The sequence below is a fragment of the Sus scrofa genome, chromosome 9 (assembly GCF_000003025.6).
Source record: "Sus scrofa isolate TJ Tabasco breed Duroc chromosome 9, Sscrofa11.1, whole genome shotgun sequence".
NCBI classification, from domain to species: domain Eukaryota; kingdom Metazoa; phylum Chordata; class Mammalia; order Artiodactyla; family Suidae; genus Sus; species Sus scrofa.
This window is the reverse complement of record NC_010451.4, coordinates 121401856-121420067: the sequence shown is the minus strand read 5'-3', so window position 1 is coordinate 121420067 and position 18212 is coordinate 121401856. Positions and strand designations below refer to the sequence as shown.

The 18212-nt window shown below is 46.5% G+C and overlaps 1 protein-coding gene across 4 annotated transcripts in view; it reads right to left on the bottom strand.

Moving 5' to 3' along the window:
• Positions 1 to 18212, bottom strand: part of FAM163A (family with sequence similarity 163 member A) — an 82541-nt gene that overhangs the window by 40574 nt on the left and 23755 nt on the right. The window lies entirely within an intron of this gene.

The following is an 18212-nucleotide window of genomic DNA, read 5'->3' as shown; positions in this document are numbered from 1 at the left end:
AAAGTGGCCCCTGACCACATGGCCAGACCTCAGTGTACGTGTCCTGGTGGACCGTCCCCATCTCCCCTTCCCCATCTTGGCTCCAGCATCCCTCACATCGGGGCCCTTCTCACCCCTTCTCCACTGGCTAATTCAATGAGTCCGGGTCTGTTAAATTAAGCCCCACTGCTGCCCCTGCCAGAATCCTCTCACTGCGCTAATTAGAAAAACGCCTCAGCCTCTGCCCATCAAAGCTGATTATATCTGCGAGCAGAGGGGCCTGGTCCTTGTCCGAGATGTTCGCTCCACTCAGGCCCGTGAGGTCATCCCGCCAGGGTCCCTGGGGCTGTCTGCGGCTGGCAGGAGTCAGCCCTGGACAGGCGCCTTCCCCACATCAAGCAGCAGCAGCTGGCCTCCCGAGCTTTGCCTCTGACGGCATCAACAGATGGGTGCTCATCACGGGGAGCTGGAAACAACTCGCTCTCAAAGTGAAAAGTCGTTTCTCTCTAGCCTGCACTCACTTTTCCCCTCCACTCTCCCAGGGGAACCTCTCCGACTAGAGGTGAGGATGTACTCCAGGAAAAAGCATCCTCGCGTCAGGGACCACAGTCCAACCACGTTAATCCCGAGGTGCCTGCGCATTAGGGCCCTTTTCTCGGGGACCAGAGCAGTCAGCCAACTAACAGAGAGCGCTTTGAGCATCAATGATTACATGCACCATGCTGAAGTGTGGCTGGATGTGGGAGAAGCAGAAATAAAAAAGTATACGCACTCCTCCCCACCAAACCACCAGTTTTTTTTTGTTTTTTTTTTTTTGCCTTTTTGCCTTTTCTAGGGCCACTCCCGAGGTATACGGAGGTTCCCAGGCTAGGGGTCTAATCGGAGCTGTAGCCACCGGCCTATGCCAGAGCCACAGCAACGTGGGCTCCAAGCCGAGCCTGCGACCTACACCACAGCTCATGGCAACACCAGATCCTTAACCCACTGAGTGAGGCCAGAGATCGAACCCGCCACCACATGGTTCTTAGTCGGATTCGTGAACCACTGAGCCACGACGGGAACTCCCAAAACAGCAGTTTTTAAAAACATTTTTGAGACAAAATTCACATAACATAAAGTGCACATAACATTCACGTTTTAACCATTGCAAAGGGTACAGTCCAGGGGTGTTTTAGCTTAGTCTCAATGTTGTACAATCGTTACTACCATCTTCTTCGAGAACTCTTTCATCACCCCGAAAGGAAACCCTGTCCTGTTCTCTCTTCCCCAGGCCTGGAACAGCATGAACCTCCTTTCTGTCTCTATTCAATCACTGGGGTTAAGTCATCCTGCATACCTACCACCCCACCCTAACGCCACATGTTTCCATGACTGGGTACCAAGAGACCGCTGCTGAGGCACATCTGTGCTCTTCCGAGATCTCAAAGCACTTACATGCTGCAGGTTCCTCAGTGCCTTTCACACTCTGTGACTGACAAGTGCCCTCTGTCCCCGCACCACTACCACCACTACGCTCCCAGTTCTTTGGTTTAAGTTTGGGCATAGAGCTCTAGTCTAGCTGATATAACTAGTTAGCGTGAGAAGTTTAACTGGTGTTGAGAACGTTAGTTATTTTGGCATAAAGAACAAGGAATTTTAAGGAAACCTGAGAAACCTCAAAGATAGGTAATGCAAACTGTTTGGGGACAGGTACTGGTACCTTTAGCCAACACCAGAATCCCATGGAGAGCTCGTTAAAATGCACTGCTGGCCCCAGTCCCACGAGTTTCTGATTCAGCAGGCCTGGGGGGTAGGGCTGAGACCACGCAGTTCTAACAAGTTCCCAGGTGATGACGATGCTGCTGGTCCAGGTCCACACTCGGAGAACCACTGGCACAGTATGTGCGTGGTTAACCATCCTCGTATCAACTGAGGACCACAGAAAAGAACAATCACCTGTCTCATGCGTTCAGCTTTGTTTATGTGTCACTCCTTTTTTTTTTTTTTTTTTTTGTCTTTTTGCCTTTTCTAGGGCCACTCCCGCAGCATATGGAGGTTCCCAGGCTAGGGGTCCAATTGGAGCTGTAGCCACTGGCCTACACCAGAGCCACAGCAATGCGGGATCTGAGCTGCGTCTGCAACCTACACCACAGCTCAGGGCAACGCCGGATCCTTAACCCACTGAACGAGGCCAGGGATCGAACCCGCAACCTCATGGTTCCTAGTTGTATTCGTTGATCACTGCGCCACAACGGTAACTCCTATACGTCACTCCTTCTTATTGGTCACTCAGCTAAGTGATTAAGCTGACCTCTTGTCTTGATTATAGTCACTGGTAAATGACATTGCTTAAAATTTCACAAGTATGTTTTATAGTCGAAGGTTTCCATTTCACTCTAGGGAGCCAAGATCAGCGATTCCTTCTGTGCCTCCAAGGGCACAATCAAACAGTAAATAATTCCCTTTCTGAACAGAAGCATGACTGTGAATTTACAGAGTATCATCTCCTACTAGTTATGGTCACCTTCGAGATATTTACTCATAAATGTACATTCTCAGAGTCCTGACCCTTTCAGTCCATCACCGACAGGGCTCTCCTTTGAACGTGTGTGTCAAGTGTGTCATGGCTTGTATCATAATATTCACAGGCACTTGCTTGGCCCCAGCCCTTCATATGTTCTGCTTCAGGGATGGAGGGAAGGTGGAACTTTGGGTCACGGCCAGGCATTCTTTTTTTTTTTTTTTTTTTTTTTTGTCTTTTGTCTTTTTTGTTGTTGTTGTTGCTATTTCTTGGGCCGCTCCCGCGGCATATGGAGGTTCCCAGGCTAGGGGTTGAATCGGAGCTGTAGCCACTGGCCTACGCCAGAGCCACAGCAACGCGGGATCCAAGCCACGTCTGCAGCCTACACCACAGCTCACGGCAACGCCGGATCGTTAACCCACTGAGCAAGGGCAGGGATCGAACCTGCAACCTCATGGTTCCTAGTCGGATTCGTTAACCACTGCGCCACGACGGGAACTCCAAGGCCAGGCATTCTTAAAGGAATGTAGTCTTTGTAAAAACAACCATATATCTTCCAGAAAGAAATAGTATGTGTAGATTTTTATACTTTACATAGTATTTTCACATCATCTAATATAAGGCTCAAAGAAACTCTATGATGTAAGGAATGACAATATGATTCTATTTAATGCACAAATAAACGGAAATTCAATTTACTGAGGTAACGTTCCCCAAGACCCCCAGCCAGTGGTGAAGTCAGGCCTCTAACCAAGGCCATGGTCACGTATCACCAGTTTATCATTCATGTGGATTCCCGGAGTTAAAACGGCACCTGTCATTATAAAGGCCTTGGGACTCCACTTGAAGACAACATAAATCTGTTTGTGTACAGGACAGCACAAGCCAACGAGAGCAGATAAGCAGGAAATGGGAAGGCATATTAGTGTTCAGTTTTTAGTCTCAAATGCCCGGAACATAAGACCATGTTCCCTGGAACATTTCAGTCTATTCATTTAGCTGAAACATCATCTTGTCACTGCCTGGGCTTCTTCTCTGAGACCCACTAACAAAGTCCCACTGAGGCTTTTAAGGCCTTTGGGAGGAAGCAGCTCTCTGTGCCAGCCAAGAGCCACCACAGTCCCCAACCTCTCTAGTTCTCATTAAAGTACGAGGGAGGCAGGGACACCAATGGGCCCCAGGGACACTTGGTTTCTCCAGGGGCTGCTTTACCACAAAGTGAAGGCATGATCCTGGCTGCTCCAGCCCACATGCAATCATATGCCCTCTCTCTCTTTTTGCTCTCAGCCCAGGCTAACTCCCTCTTTTAAAAAGGCTCAAGGCTGTGGTGTGGGTAGCGGACGCGGCTCGGATCCTGCGTTGCTGTGGCCCTGGCGTAGGCCGGCGGCTACAGCTCTGGTTCGACCCCTAGTCTGGGAACCTCCATGTGCCGTGGGAGCGGCCCAAGAAATGGCAAAAAAACAAAAAACAAAAAAAATTAAAAAAATAAAATGAAAAGGCTCACAGGAGTTCCCATCATAGCTCAGCAGTTAACAAACCCAACTAGGATCCATGAGGATGAGGGTTTGATCCCTGGCCTCGCTTAGGGGGTTAAGGATCTGGTGTTGCCATGAGCTGTGGGGGAGCTCACAGATGCTGCTCGGATCTGGTGCAGTTGTGGTGTAAGGCGGCAGCTGTAGCTCCGATTGGACCCCGAGCCTGGGAACCTCCATATACTGCAGGTGTGGCCCTAAAAAGCAAAATAAAAATAAAAATAACTAAAAAGGCTCACAGCCACCTCCTTCCTTCTACTTCTGCTGCCAGTGCCCCAGCTCAGAACCTTGTGACCCCTCACAAATTATCCCCCATATATTTTGAAGGTTTATTTTGCTATAACTTTTTTCTTTTTCTTTTCTCTTTTTTGTCTTTTGAGAGCTGCACCCACAGCATATGGAAGTTCCCAGGAGGCTAGGGGTCGAATGGGAGCTGCAGCTGCCAGCCTACCCCACAGCCACAGCATCGCCAGATCCAAGCTGCATCTGTGACCTACACCACAGCTCATGGCAGCACCAGATCCTTAATCCACTGATTGAGGCCAGGGATCAAACCTGCATCCTCATAGATACCAATTAGGTTTGCTACTGCTGAGCCACAACAGGAACTCCTATTTTGCTATAACTTTTATTGACTCCTTTTGTAATAACATAAACCATGAGTAAAGATAAAAAGTATTAGGAAAAGAAAACCCACCCAGATTCTTAATACCTAGGATAGTCACTGATAATATTTTCTATCATTTTCAAAACATGAGTGTGAATTGAGAGCACTGTTTTGTGAGTTACTTTCTAACATACAATATGTTGCTCTCCTGCTAAATCTCTTGAAGACTCTTTCTGCCTCTAAGATAAAACCTAAACATGCCCAGCCTTCCCGGGTTCCTCTTATCTCTCCTAACGCGCCTCCTTCCTAAGTCCTGTGAACCTAGTCTGGAGCCTGGGTCACACAGCCATCAGATGTGGGTCTGACTGGCTGGTTCGTGATGCCCCACAGTGTTTGAAAGGACAGTGTCACTAGATGGGGTAGGTGGTACCTGGCTCCGCTACAAGCCCCTTGGCACTCATGAACACACACACACACACACACACACGCACACACGCACCTTATACATGTTAACCGCACACCCCTGCAGGGCTTCGAGTTTACAGCCTGCGTGTCTAGCTACACTGATTTATGTACCTTCGCTTAGATCTGCCTATAAGCCTTAGCTCAAGTGATTCCCACTGCCTAGAATGCTTCCTTCCTGCCACCACTTGTCAGAAAACTCAGTTCAAATCTTCATTTTTTCAGCACTCCTGGTCAGATAACTCTCTTCCTCTTTTTGCCCCCAGGGCATGTGATACTTCACTCCACTTTTCTGTCCTAAACGCAGCCATTTATGCACATGCTGTCCTGCCTGCTGGAATTCCTGGTGGCCTGAGATTACGCATTTTTCCCAAAGTGCTATTCACAGGGAGGTGCACAGGGTTCACTGAGCAAACTGATGATGTGTAAGGGCCTGGACCCACCCACCTTCACCTGTCCTGTCCTGGGTAAGGGCAGTGTCTCCTTGGAGCCAGGGCCAGTGGGGTAGGAGGGGGCTGTCCTGGCCTCATCATGATCTAACTTGGGCCAACCAGGGTTCTAATGATGGGAGGACATGTAGACTCATGACTATCAAGATGAGAAAATGATTCTTTATATCCTAACTCAAAAAGGATTTTAGGTGCTTCGGAAATGCACACCATCCAGGAGAATAAAAATGAAATGAAGATAGCAAGGAGGGTAGCATAATGGTGTGTAGCCAATCAAAAAGTTGATATATAGAATGGCTGGTTGTGGGCTACAAATTTAACTCTGAGCTTCCCAGCAACCAAAGCAAAAAGGGAAAGAGGGTCAGTTAAAACACATCACAGTTTAGGAGGAGCTCAGCTTTTGCTCTGACAAGGCTTTGGAGGAGTTTCTCCTGAGGACCCTCTTAAAAGCCAAGATCTACAGGGGAAATTGTTACTACATCATTACATATATAAAAAGCTGCTTCTCCCTATGTCTCCCAGGGCAGTCTGAGGGCCAAAGGACAGCTCTCTGAAAGGGAGTGTAGCTGAAGGTGGCTGTTCTTTAAATCTGCAGCTCTCTGATGGGGGAGCTTGATCTGGGGCTTAGCACTTTTGGAGCAGTGGTTCTGATGGCTGCTTCTCAGAGCAGAGGAGTCTGGGGGAGCCAGTGGTTCTGATGGCTGCTTCCCAGAGCAGAGGAGTCTGGGGGAGCCTCCTCAAGTCCTAGGGAGGTGGGTGGTGTTGTATGAAGGCTGATCTCATAGAGCTTCTGGCCTCCTCATCTGCCTCACCAGGCGCATCTCTGCTTTTCTGTTTTATTAGGGCTTGGGGTCACCTGTTTGACAAAAGGATTTCAAATCAAAAAATTAACACTTCAAAACCTGTCATGAGTAATATTTCTCTTCACTGAGCTATTGATAAGCATTTGCCAGCAGAATTTAAATTCATGTAAATTTTAGGGCAAAAACTTAAGAGAGTTTCCATTACTAGGTATACATCCAGAAGAAATGAAAACAGGCACGCAGACAAATACAAGTGCATGTGTGTTCAGAGCAGCACCACTCACAACAGCCAAACACTGGAGACAGCCAAAAAGTGGAAACAGCCCCAATAGATGAATGGAGAAAATATGGGAAAATATGGATTAAAAAATGGATCGAATTTCATATATACATATGAACTGTGGAATATTACTCAGCCATTAAAAAGAATGAGACATTCTGACACACCCTACAATATGGACAAACCTCAAAGACACTTAAATGAATGAAGCCAGACACAAAAGGTCACACATTGCTTGACTTCATTTATGTGAAATCTCTAAAACAGGTAAATCCCCAGAGACAGGATGCAGATTGGAGAGAAAATGCTTAGCGGGTACTGGGTTTTACTTGAGAGTGATGCAAATCCGGAATTAGAAGTGGTGGTTGCATAATACTGTAAATGTACTAAATGCCACTTAAATTTTACACTTTAAAATGGTTATTTTATGTTACATGAATTTCACTTCAATAAATTAAACAAAGCAGAGCAGAAGGAGGGCTGACATCCTCATGGAAATGAGAGGGCCAACACATACCTCCCTACAGGGCAGAGCTGAGCAGAAGGATCAGCTCAGTTTGCTGCTCAGATATCTGGATTAAACAACCATAGCTGCTGCTCAGATATTTGGATTAAACAACCATTTGGTGTGGGCTAAATACGAGCAAGTGTACTGAACACATGGATTTCCTTGAAACAGACTGACAAGAAAATCAGAGGGCAATTTCTAAGAATATCATTACATTTTTTTTTAGGAGAAAAACTACTTTTTTTTTTTTTTTTGGTCTTTTTGTCTTTTCTAGGGCTGCTCCCGCAGCACGTGGAGGTTCCCAGGCTAGGGGTCTAATTAGAGCTGTAGCCACCGGCCTGTGCCAGAGCCACAGCAACGTGGGGATCTGAGCCTCGTCAGCAATCTACACCATGGCTCACGGCAATGTCGGATCCTTAACCCACTGAGCAAGGCAGGGATCGAACCTGCAACCTCATGGTTCCTAGTCGGATTCGTTAACCACTGCACCACAATGGAAACTCCGAAAAACTACATTTCTGAACTACCAGCAGGAAAAAAAAAATCAAGCAAGATGAAAAGATTTTAAATTAATCAAAGAATAAAATTTGTAAGTGAAAAAAATAGTGATAGAAGGATAGTGAATGCTAGGAGGTAAAGTTGTAGGTTCTTTTTTGTCCATGAGAGTCCTACCTTGGGTTTACCCTGTTTTTAATCTCTTCAGCACCCGGCCAACAATGAGTATTCCTAAAATACAGACTGGTTAACTAGACCACAAAATAAGTGGGCTTTTTTTTAATGAATTCATGACCCTTGTGTAAGTATTTCCCTAATGTCCCCCCACCCCATCAATTCATTCAGCCTCATTTGTTTTTGAATTTATAGCAGAATCAATGAGTTTAAGTCTTTCCTGCCAAGAACCCCTGGGGTATATCTTGTGGGAAGAATTTGGCTTCACCTCAATGGTGGTACTTCACCAAGTCAGATTCAACTTTGTCCTGCTCTCTCCTGCTAGAAGAAAGGGCAGCTCAGCTGTTTTTCTCAGGGGCATCACACTATTCCCTGGATGTCATGTCCTCACCCATAAGGCAACATACACTGTTGTTTTTTTATCCCTCCATCCATCCAATGAATAATTATTGAATATGGAATGTCCATCATACGTCAGGCAGTGGGCCAGCCCACTGCTGGGGCTATAACTGTGGATGCGAGAGGAAGGCTGATCTAAAGAGGGAACAACAGACACCAGCCACAAGGCCAAGTGCTGGGGCTTTGCCAGTGAAGTGCAGGGGGCTTGGGGAGTGTCTTTCAGTGGGACAGACAGGTCTCGAGGCTCAGGGAAAGTCTGCCTGAGTGTGAAGCATTCACTAAGCTGAGCTAAAGGATTAGAGCAGGAGGGATCTGCGTGAAGAGAGGCTCCCCCGGGGCCTGGGAGTGGAAGCAGGCCGTCCGCTGCCCTGGCTATGACTTCTGCCTGCACTGAGGGCAGGTCGGGACATCTAACCCCCCAGGGAACTGGAAGGATCAGGGCTGCTGGTACCAGCTTGGCCTACAAGCCAGAGCTTAACACTTTCTCATAGGCTTTTCTATTCTGGCTACTTCCCTGCTCCACCTGGCGCTTGCCTACAACTCTCATGCACTCCTCCTCCAAAGCTCCCTGTCTTTCCATCGCTGGGTAGCATTTGCAGCCTTGAGGGGATATGGATCCGGTGGAGAGTCTGATGTAAGCCAGGGACATTCTTCCTAGCGGGAAAAGCGTATACTCAGAATTCTGCCTCTACCATTTCTAGGAATTCATGGAACCCCAAAAGGCCATCCCTGAACCCCCCTGGGATCCTGCAGCTCAGAGCTGGGAGGCCTCTCCATAGCCGGTGGCCTCTGCCCTGCACCATGCTTGTCCTTCAGGGTCAAGGCCAGCTCTGCCAGGCAGGCCTCCAGGTTCCCTTTCCAGGCTCTTTAACGCAGCCACTGCCTGACCTGTTCGTCTTCATCACTCTCCCAGGTCTGTGCCTGGGTCCCCTATTCTTTCTCTCTTCAGTACCTTTCTGCTACCAAGGCGCCCTTTGTCATGGTGTGGCTCCCTCCAGGCCCTGAAATTCCCTTCTTCATCCCCCTCCTCAGCACCTTCTTTTGCCCCTTTTGGGGCAGCTCCGAAAGCTGTTGGAAAAGCCTTTGGGCAGGATTCTGGTTGAGCAGAAGCTCCTGAGAAGCAGCTTCATCTCTTCCTGTGGGGCCACCGTAAGCTCAGCAAAGCTGTGCACAGGTGAGAATGCAGCTGGTGCTGGATCATGCCTTCAGAAAGACCACCAGAACATGGAGAAAGATGACAATTCTTTAAAAGTCATCTTCGGGAGTTCCCGTTGTGGTGCAGTGGTTAACGAATCCGACTAGGAACCATGAGGTTGCGGGTTCGGTCCCTGCCCTTGCTCAGTGGGTTAAGGATCCGGCATTGCCGTGAGCTGTGGTGTAGGTTGCAGACGCGGCTCGGATCCAGTGTTGCTGTGGCTCTGGCATAGGCTGGCAGCTACAGCTCCGATTCGACCGCTAGCCTGGGAACCTCCATATGCCGTGGGAGCGGCCCAAGAAATAGCAAAAAAAAAAAAAAAAAAAAAAAAAAAGGAAAAAAAGAAAAAAAAAAAGTCATCTTCAAAGACGCTTTGGTACTTTCTGCTCTCACTGTCATCAGTACAGCAACATAAGGATCCAAACACTCCTTTTTTGCTCATCGCCCCTTTTGACTGGCCCTTTTCATTCTCTGTTAGGTGGGCAGGCAACACACCTGAAAATGTTGATGCTTTCTCAGAAAGGAAGCTCCTGGAGCGAAAAAAAAAAATCTGTTTCATTGGCTCTATACAGGATCATGTGAAGAGACAAAGACTTCATAAACACCCTTGGAACCTGTCTTCTAGAGGCTTATGCTTTAAAACATGAACATGGTAAAGCTGTTCAGGACATGCCACCCCCAAATATGCCACTTTGTAAAGACACAGTCATCAAAATAATATGGTACTGGCACAAAAACAGACACACAGATCAATGGAACAAACTAGAGAGCCCAGAAATAAACTATCCACTCACGGTCAATTAACCTGACAAATGAGACAAGAATGGAGAAAAGACAGCCTCTTCAGTAAGTGTGCTGGGAAAGCTGGACAGCTACATGTACGAGAGTGACATCAGGACATTTCCTCACACCATATACAAAAATAAATGCAAGATCAGAAACCACAGAACTCCTAAAAGTAAACACAGCTAGAACACTCTTTGACATAAATTGTAGACATTTTTTTTAAATCATTCTTCTCAGGCACAGGAAACACAAGTATAAATAAACAAATGGGACCTAATTAAACTTAAAAGCTTTTGCACAGCAAAGGAACCCATCGACAAAACGAGAAGGCGACACATCCTGAATGGGAGAAAATATTTGCAAATGATATGTCTGATGAAGTGTCAATGTCCAAAATATACAAACAGCTTGTACAATTCAATTTTAAAAAATCCGTTATAATACTGCAGAAGACCTGAATAGATTCAACAATTTTCCCAAGAAGACATACAGATAGCCTACCAGCACATTAAAAGAGCTTAACTCTGGGAGTTCCCGTCGTGGCGCAGTGGTTAACGAATCCGACTAGGAACCATGAGGTTGCAGTTCGTCCTGCCTTGCTCAGTGGGTTAACGATCTGGCGTGCATGAGCTGTGGTGTAGGTGCAGACGCGGCTCGGATCTCGAGTTGCTGTGGCTCGGCGTAGGCGGTGGCTACAGCTCCGATTCAACCCTAGCCTGGAATCTCCATATGCCGCGGGAGCAGCCAAGAATAGCAACAACAACAACAACAAAAAGACAAAGACAAAAAAAAAAAAAAAAAGATGCTTAACTCTGCTCATCTTCAGGGAAACACAAATCAAAACCACAATGAGATATCACCTGGTACCCATCGAAATGGTTATTGTCAGAAAGACCACAAATAACAAAATGTTGGTGAGAATGTGGATAAAACAGAACCCTAGTACACGGTTGGGAGGAATATAAACTAGTGAACCACTATAGCAAACAGTATAGAGGTTCTTCAAAAAAATAAAAATAGAACTACCATATGATCCAGCAAGTCCACTCCTGGATGTATATCTGAAGAAAACAGAAACATTAATTCAAAAAGATACATGCACCCTAATGTTCATACAATAGTCAAGATATGGAAGCAACCCAAATGTCCATCAACAGATGAATGGATAAAGGAGATGTGACACACACACACACAATGGAATATGAGTCATAAGAAAGAATGAAATTTTGCCATTTGCAACAACATCAGTAGATCTGAAATAAATCAAAGACAAATACTGTATATTATCACTTACATATGGAATCTGAAAAACAAAATAAATGAATGAATGAACAAGAGAGAAACAGACTCACAGGAATAAACTAGTGGTTACCAGTGGGAAGGGATGGCGGTGGGGAGAAGCAAGATAGGGGTAGGGGATTAAGAAGTACAAACTTCCATGTATAAAATAAATAAGATACAAGGATGTGTTGTACAGTACAGGGTACGTAGCCAATATTTTACAATAACTTTAAATGGAAAAAGTTATGGTTCAGCCGTTAACAAATCTGACTAGCATCGATGAAGACGCAGGTTCAATCCCTAGCCTTGCTCAGTGAGTTAAGGATCCAGAGTTGCTGTGAGCTGTGGTGCAGGTCGCAGACATGACTTGGATCTGTGTTGCTGTGGCTGTGGTGTAGGCCAGCAGCTGTAGCTCCGATTCCACCCTAGCCTGGGAACCTCCATATGCTGCAGGTGTGGCCCTAAAAAGAAAAAAAAAAAGGAATATATTCTATAAAAATATCGAATCACTATGTTGCACACCTGAAATGAACACCATGTTATAAATCAACTATACTTTAATAAAATATGCCTGCCACGTTGGTATATTGATTATTTTGAGTTAAGGGCACTTGAAAAACATCAAATGCCTAGAGGAGCTTTCTCTGAACTCCCTTTATCTGCCTAAAGATAGATCCTCCAAAAGGAACTCAATGGTCATAAATCCCCAGAGAGTTTCTTCAACTGCGGAGACCAACTCCTATCACAGGAGAGGAAATTATTAGTCAATATCACATGTAGACAGACCTTGCCCCAAATGGTCATAGTTTCCATCTATTCTTCAAAGGGCCCATCCTTCCTAAAAATCATTTACTCTCCTCTAAGTTCCTACATTCCCTCTCCCCTTCCCCTATTAAAACCATATATAAGCTCTCAAATCTCATTGCCTTTTTGGATATTTACCTTTTTCCCCTGTGATGCCCCCATGCACATAATATTAAAAAATAATAAATCTGTATGTATTTTCTCCTATTAAGCTGCCTTTTGTCAGTTTATTTCATAGACCCAGCTGTTGAACTTAGGAGTGCAGAGAGGGGTTTTCCTCCCCTACAGTGGGAGTAGATGGGTTACCTGGGAGGTACCTTACTGCTAGACCATAAAAGCCTTGATGATGCTAAGAAGCTTGTTTACAGCAGAATGGGTTAGGCTTATGACAGAGACCACTAGTTCCTTACAACATCTCCACCTTCTCATTAGATAGAATCCCAGTTTTGCTTTTGTTTCTTCAACTTGTTATTTTGAGATAAGTGTAGATTTGTATGCAATTTGTAAGAAATCATAGAGATATCCCATATACCCTTCACCCAGCTAGACCCTGGGTTCTGGATAATATGATGGAGCTGCTCTATCTGTGCACTGTCCATGGCCAGATTTCTTTTAAGTCTGTGAAAGAGATTTCCATCTTCTTTAAGCCACTTTTAAAAGTGATATCCAGGAGTTCCCGTCGTGGCGCAGTGGTTAACGAATCCGACTAGGAACCATGAGGTTGCGGGTTCGGTCCCTGCCCTTGCTCAGTGGGTTAAGGATCCGGTGTTGCCTTGAGCTGTGGTGTAGGTTGCAGACGCGGCTCAGATCCCGCGTTGCTGTGGCTCTGGCGTAGGCTAGTGGCTACAGCTCCGATTCGACCCCTAGCCTGGGAACCTCCATATGCTGCGGGAGCAGCCCAAAGAAATAGCAAAAAGACAAAAAAAAAAAAAAAAAAAAAAGTGATATCCAGATGAACTGAATCCTAACTAAACAAAATGTTTAGGTGTTAAAGCAGAAGAAACTTGCTTACTGCTATGTTTTAGGGCAGTGGTGGGCTAACTTTCATACACATCAGAATCACTTGGCACAGATTCCTGGGCAGCAAAGAGTTTCTGAACCTGTAGGTCTTGGATGGAGCCTGAGTCTATGTGATATGGAAGCTGCCAGTCCAAGGACTACACCTTGAGAACAACTTCTTCAAACGCATGGACTTGGCAGCAGAGTGTACAATGGACTGGAGGGGAAAATAAAGGATCTGGGGGAGGAGGAAGAGGGGAAATGGTTTCTGCTAGTGGCAGTGAGACCTCAACTAAGGGTGGGATAGGAAAAACTCAAAGGAGATGGATGTGAGAACCGTGGGGTCAGGAGAAGGAACTGGCTTAGAGGCTGACCAGATGTGAACAGAGGCAGGTGCCAAAGGCAGCTGTGGGCTTTGAGCCTGTGGGACCAGAGAATGAGAGTACTGCTGACAGAAAGAGAATGTCTGGAGGAGGTGCCATTTAGAGGGGAGCAGTCTGAGTTTAGCCATATTCAGAAACACTGAAATGCAAAACAAGAGCAGGAGAAATGTTTGGCCTGGAGACCATGACCTGGTTGCTGTCTGCCTAGAGGGGTCTTATGGAGCAGCTGGGTAGCTAGTCCAGGCAGAGGATAGAATCTCAAAAAGATGTACATTCAGAGATCGGGAAGGTGGAGACATACCAACAGAAGAGTAAGACAGCGTGGACAAGCACAGAAGCCAAGGCAGGCTGATGCTGTGCCAGGGAGCTTGGAAAGCATGCCCAGGAGAAGAGGATGTTGTCAGCATCCAAGGCAGTAGAGTGGTCAAGGGGATAACTACTTATGACTTGTGACCACATGGGCCTGGTGGCTTTGGTGACAGGGGTGGGGCTACAGTGAGTGGAGAGCTGTGATGAGCAAGGTGCAGAGAACCCGGATGTTAACTTATGGGGTCAGAAGGGCAGGGGGATTCTATAAGAGATGGATATCTAAGCACAGGGATAGACAGAAGGAAAGAACACAAGGCAGAACGAGGAAGAGAGGGACAGACCAAAGATACTAGGAAAACTGAGGCAGTGATGGTGCACGGTCCTGAGTGAGAAAAGAGATGTGGCTGGAAGCACAGGCCAGAGACAAGATGAGAGAAGGAGGGAAGGACGGAAACTTTGCAAAGGAGAGAACAGGGATAGCAGCTCTAAGAGAAGCAGCATAGTGAGGCCCAGAAGAAAAAAAAATACACATTTTGTATATTTTTCCTTTCTTTTAAATCAAATTTATTCTGTCCATTCAAAAAAATATTTATAGAACACCCCAAGGGGGCCAAGGGCTCTGATGAGGGATTTACATGATGAGCTTAGAGCAGGAACACCAACTGACTCGCGTAAGATACTTGTAGGAGGCAGGGAGGTTTGGCGGGATGAGTAAGAGTTACCTAGAGAGAGCAGCGGGTGGGAGGGAGTATCTAGGCAGAAAGAACAGCATGTGCAAAGGCCTGGCAATGAGAAAGAGCACAGCATTTAGAGGAACTGAAAGAATTTCAGGGTGGCTGGGGCACTGGGAAAGAGGGGGTGGGGATGAAAAATGAGGCAGGCAAGGCAATTAGAGTCGGGTACCCAAGGGCTCCGTAAAGCACCATCGGAGTGTGGACTTCATCTCGAGGGCAGTGGGAAGACCTGTTGCTTTTTTTTTTTTTTTTTTTTTTTTGTCTTTTTGCCATTTCTTGGGCCGCTCCCACGGCATATGGAGGTTCCAAGGCCAGGGGTCGAATCAGAGCTGTAGCTGCCAGCCTACGCCAGAGCCACAGCAATGTGGGATCCGAGCTGTGTTTGCGACCTACACCACAGTTCACGGCAACGCCAGATCGTTAACCCACTGAGCAAAGGCAGGGACCGAACCCACATACTGTGGTCAAATATTTGAAAGCTAGGAAGCTGGTGACTGCTGACAGGAGGGTCTAATGGAGAAGCTCCCCAGGTTCGGGATGAAAGAACCGAGCCCAGGGCCTGCGATGCTTTGGAGAGAGATATGAGCCCTCCTGCCATGGACCCTCTGCCACAAGGCTACACACATATTCCCTGGTATCGTCTCCACACCCTGTAGGGTTTCTTTTTCTGTTTGTAAGTTATCTGCCCATTGGCGGCAGTATTCTCTATAATATACAATGGATAACAGACAAAAGTGCTCCTTTTTCAGCAAGAATCTAAGTTCTCAGAGAGTGGGCATGTGTCACCCTATCCACAGGTAAGATTAAAAAAGATTTTTAAACAATAACATTTTTTTATTTATAGAAAACTTAAACATATACAAAAGTAGAGACAATGGTATAAAGAGCCCCCAGCCTGTTTCTTCCATACCTTCTCCTGTCTATTAAATGATACCATACATTTAATTTATAAATATTTTGGCATCATTTCTTTTTCCTCTTTTCTTTTTTTTTTTTTTTTTTTGTCTTTTTGCCATTTCTTGGGCCACTCCCGCAGCATATGGAGGTTCCCAGGCTAGGGGTCGAATCGGAGCTGTAGCCGCCGGCCTAAGCCAGAGCCACATCAACGTGGGATCTGAGCCGTGTCTGCAACCTACACCATAGCTCAAGGCAACACCGGATCCTTAACCCACTGAGCAAGGGCTGGGATCGAACCTGCAACCTCATGGTTCCTAGTTGGATTCATTAACCACTGAGCCACGACAGCAACTCCTTGGTATGCATTTCTAAGAGCAGTTCTTTTCAAAACACCTAACAAAACACTTTTAAACAAATGAACAAGAATCACCTAATATCATAAAAATCAGTGCACATACACATAGGCATTTGACCACACCAAAGCCGAAGCCAGATGTTCTCACAGACTCACGTCATCAAGACTTGCCTGGATGTCATCACCTGCCTCTGCAGCCTGTCAAAATCTTGGAGGGCTGATCACAGTAACTTCAGGCTGGACCAGAGCTCCCTGAATGCTGATGACAATGATAAAATCCTGGAGACAATGATAAAATCCTGAACAAACAGACATTTGACTGGGCTGTGTGTTCTGGTTGTGCAGCAAGTCACCTTGTTTATGTGGGTGATCAGGTGCAAAATAAGGGGTCAAAAACCTGAGGAAGAAACCCCAAAGTCCATCAATAGACAGATAAAGTGTGGTGAATACACACAACGGAATATTACGCAGCCTTAAAATAGGAAATTCTTCACATACCACAACATGGATGAACCTCAAGGATATTATGCCGAGAGAAACGAGCCAGTCACAAAAGGGCAAATACTACATCATTCCACACCTAGGAGTCACCATCACAACAAGAGAAAGTAGAAAGGTCATTGCCAAGGGCTGAGGGTAGGGAGAAGGGGAATTGGTGTACACTGTGTACAGAATTTGAGTTTTGCAAGATGAAAAAGTTCTAGAGAACTGTTGCACAACAATGTGAATATATTCAACATTACTGAATTGTACACTTTAAAATGGCTAAGATATAAATTTCATGCTATGGGAGTTCCCATTGTGGCGCAGCAGAAACGAATCCAACCCAGGAACCATGAGGTTGCGAGTTCAATCCCTGCCCTCACTCAGTTAAGGATCTGGTGTTGCCGTGAGCTGTGGTGTAGGTCGAGACACGGCTCAGATCCCGTGTTGCTATGGCTCTGGCGTAGGCTGGCAGCTACAGCTCTGATTCGATCCCTAGCCTGGGAATCTCCATGTGCCACGGTGCAGCCCTAGAAAGACAAAGTAAACAAATAAATTTCATGTAATGTTTTTCACCACACACATGTGCATGTACATGCAGACACAGAGACACACATATATATGCACGCATAGATACACATAAACTCCCGCGGTCCATTCTGGCTGCAGAAATTAATACAATCGTGCCATACTGTTTCTCGGATCTGTGTTGGGAGGTGCCTCAGAAGTCCATTACCCCCCCTTGGGAAGCCACTCAGGGAAATGGGGTGGGAGGGAAGCTGTATTGCAACGGGGCAACTTTTGCAGAATCCATCAGGAAGCACGTGGCTGCACCCCAGCAGGCTGCAGGAAGGGGGCGCCAACGGGCTGAAGAGCTCCTGTAAGGTTCTGGCTGGGATTCACCAAAGAAACAAAAGAAAGAGGAAGCCTTTATCACGGGCTGGGCTGTCCTGGGGGAACATTCTGGGAAGAAAGGAGAAAGCCCAGCTGGCCGGGAGCAGCCATGCAGGGGGGATCTGAAGTGACAGATACAAATGTGTAGTCTACTTGGTAGACATGTGGGAGATTAAAAGTGCGGGATGCTGAAAGCCGCTGTGGAAGGGAGGGAGCGGGGAAGACTGAGTCCCTGAATCTCTTCCCAGGGGACCAGGGTTTGCAGAGTGCTTTTAGCTCTCATTATCATAAGGCCATTTTTCAAGTTAGCACAAGTCTGGCCTCAGGGAATCCAGGCAGCAGTGAGCAGAACTGGCCTTCCAGCTCCTTCTCTCTGACCTCTCCTGGAAGGTTCCTCTAGCTATACAGGCCAGAGAGCAGAGGGCAGATGCCCTGCACTAGCTGGTTATTATCTTGGTGCCTGGTAGAGTCTCCGAGTGAAGACAGTGGGGGAGGATGGCACAAGGACTCCAGTTCGGGCTTTGGGAAAAGCATAATGGTGCCTCAAATGTGAGGAGTCAGCCGTTCATTTTGATCGCAGAACATATGGGAGAATTGGGTCCATCAGTCCAAAGCAGAGAACAGATCCGGACTCATGGTCTGAGGGACAGAGAAAGTGTTAGACCCCTCCCAGGCAAGGTCACTGAGGGACTGTTGGGTGGGACACTGAAGTCCCAGCTTTAGGGCTCCTGTCTCTTCAGGCCAGCACTTCTGAACCTTTCTGCAGCCCTCCTCACTTGCGTCATTTCTGGGCACTACTGGGGCATCACACCTCACTGTCTACCATTCAAGAGAGCAAAACCATAGACACAAGCAGAGGAGGAGGTCTGATTAAAATTAAAATTGTCCTTGTCTTCTTTTTTTT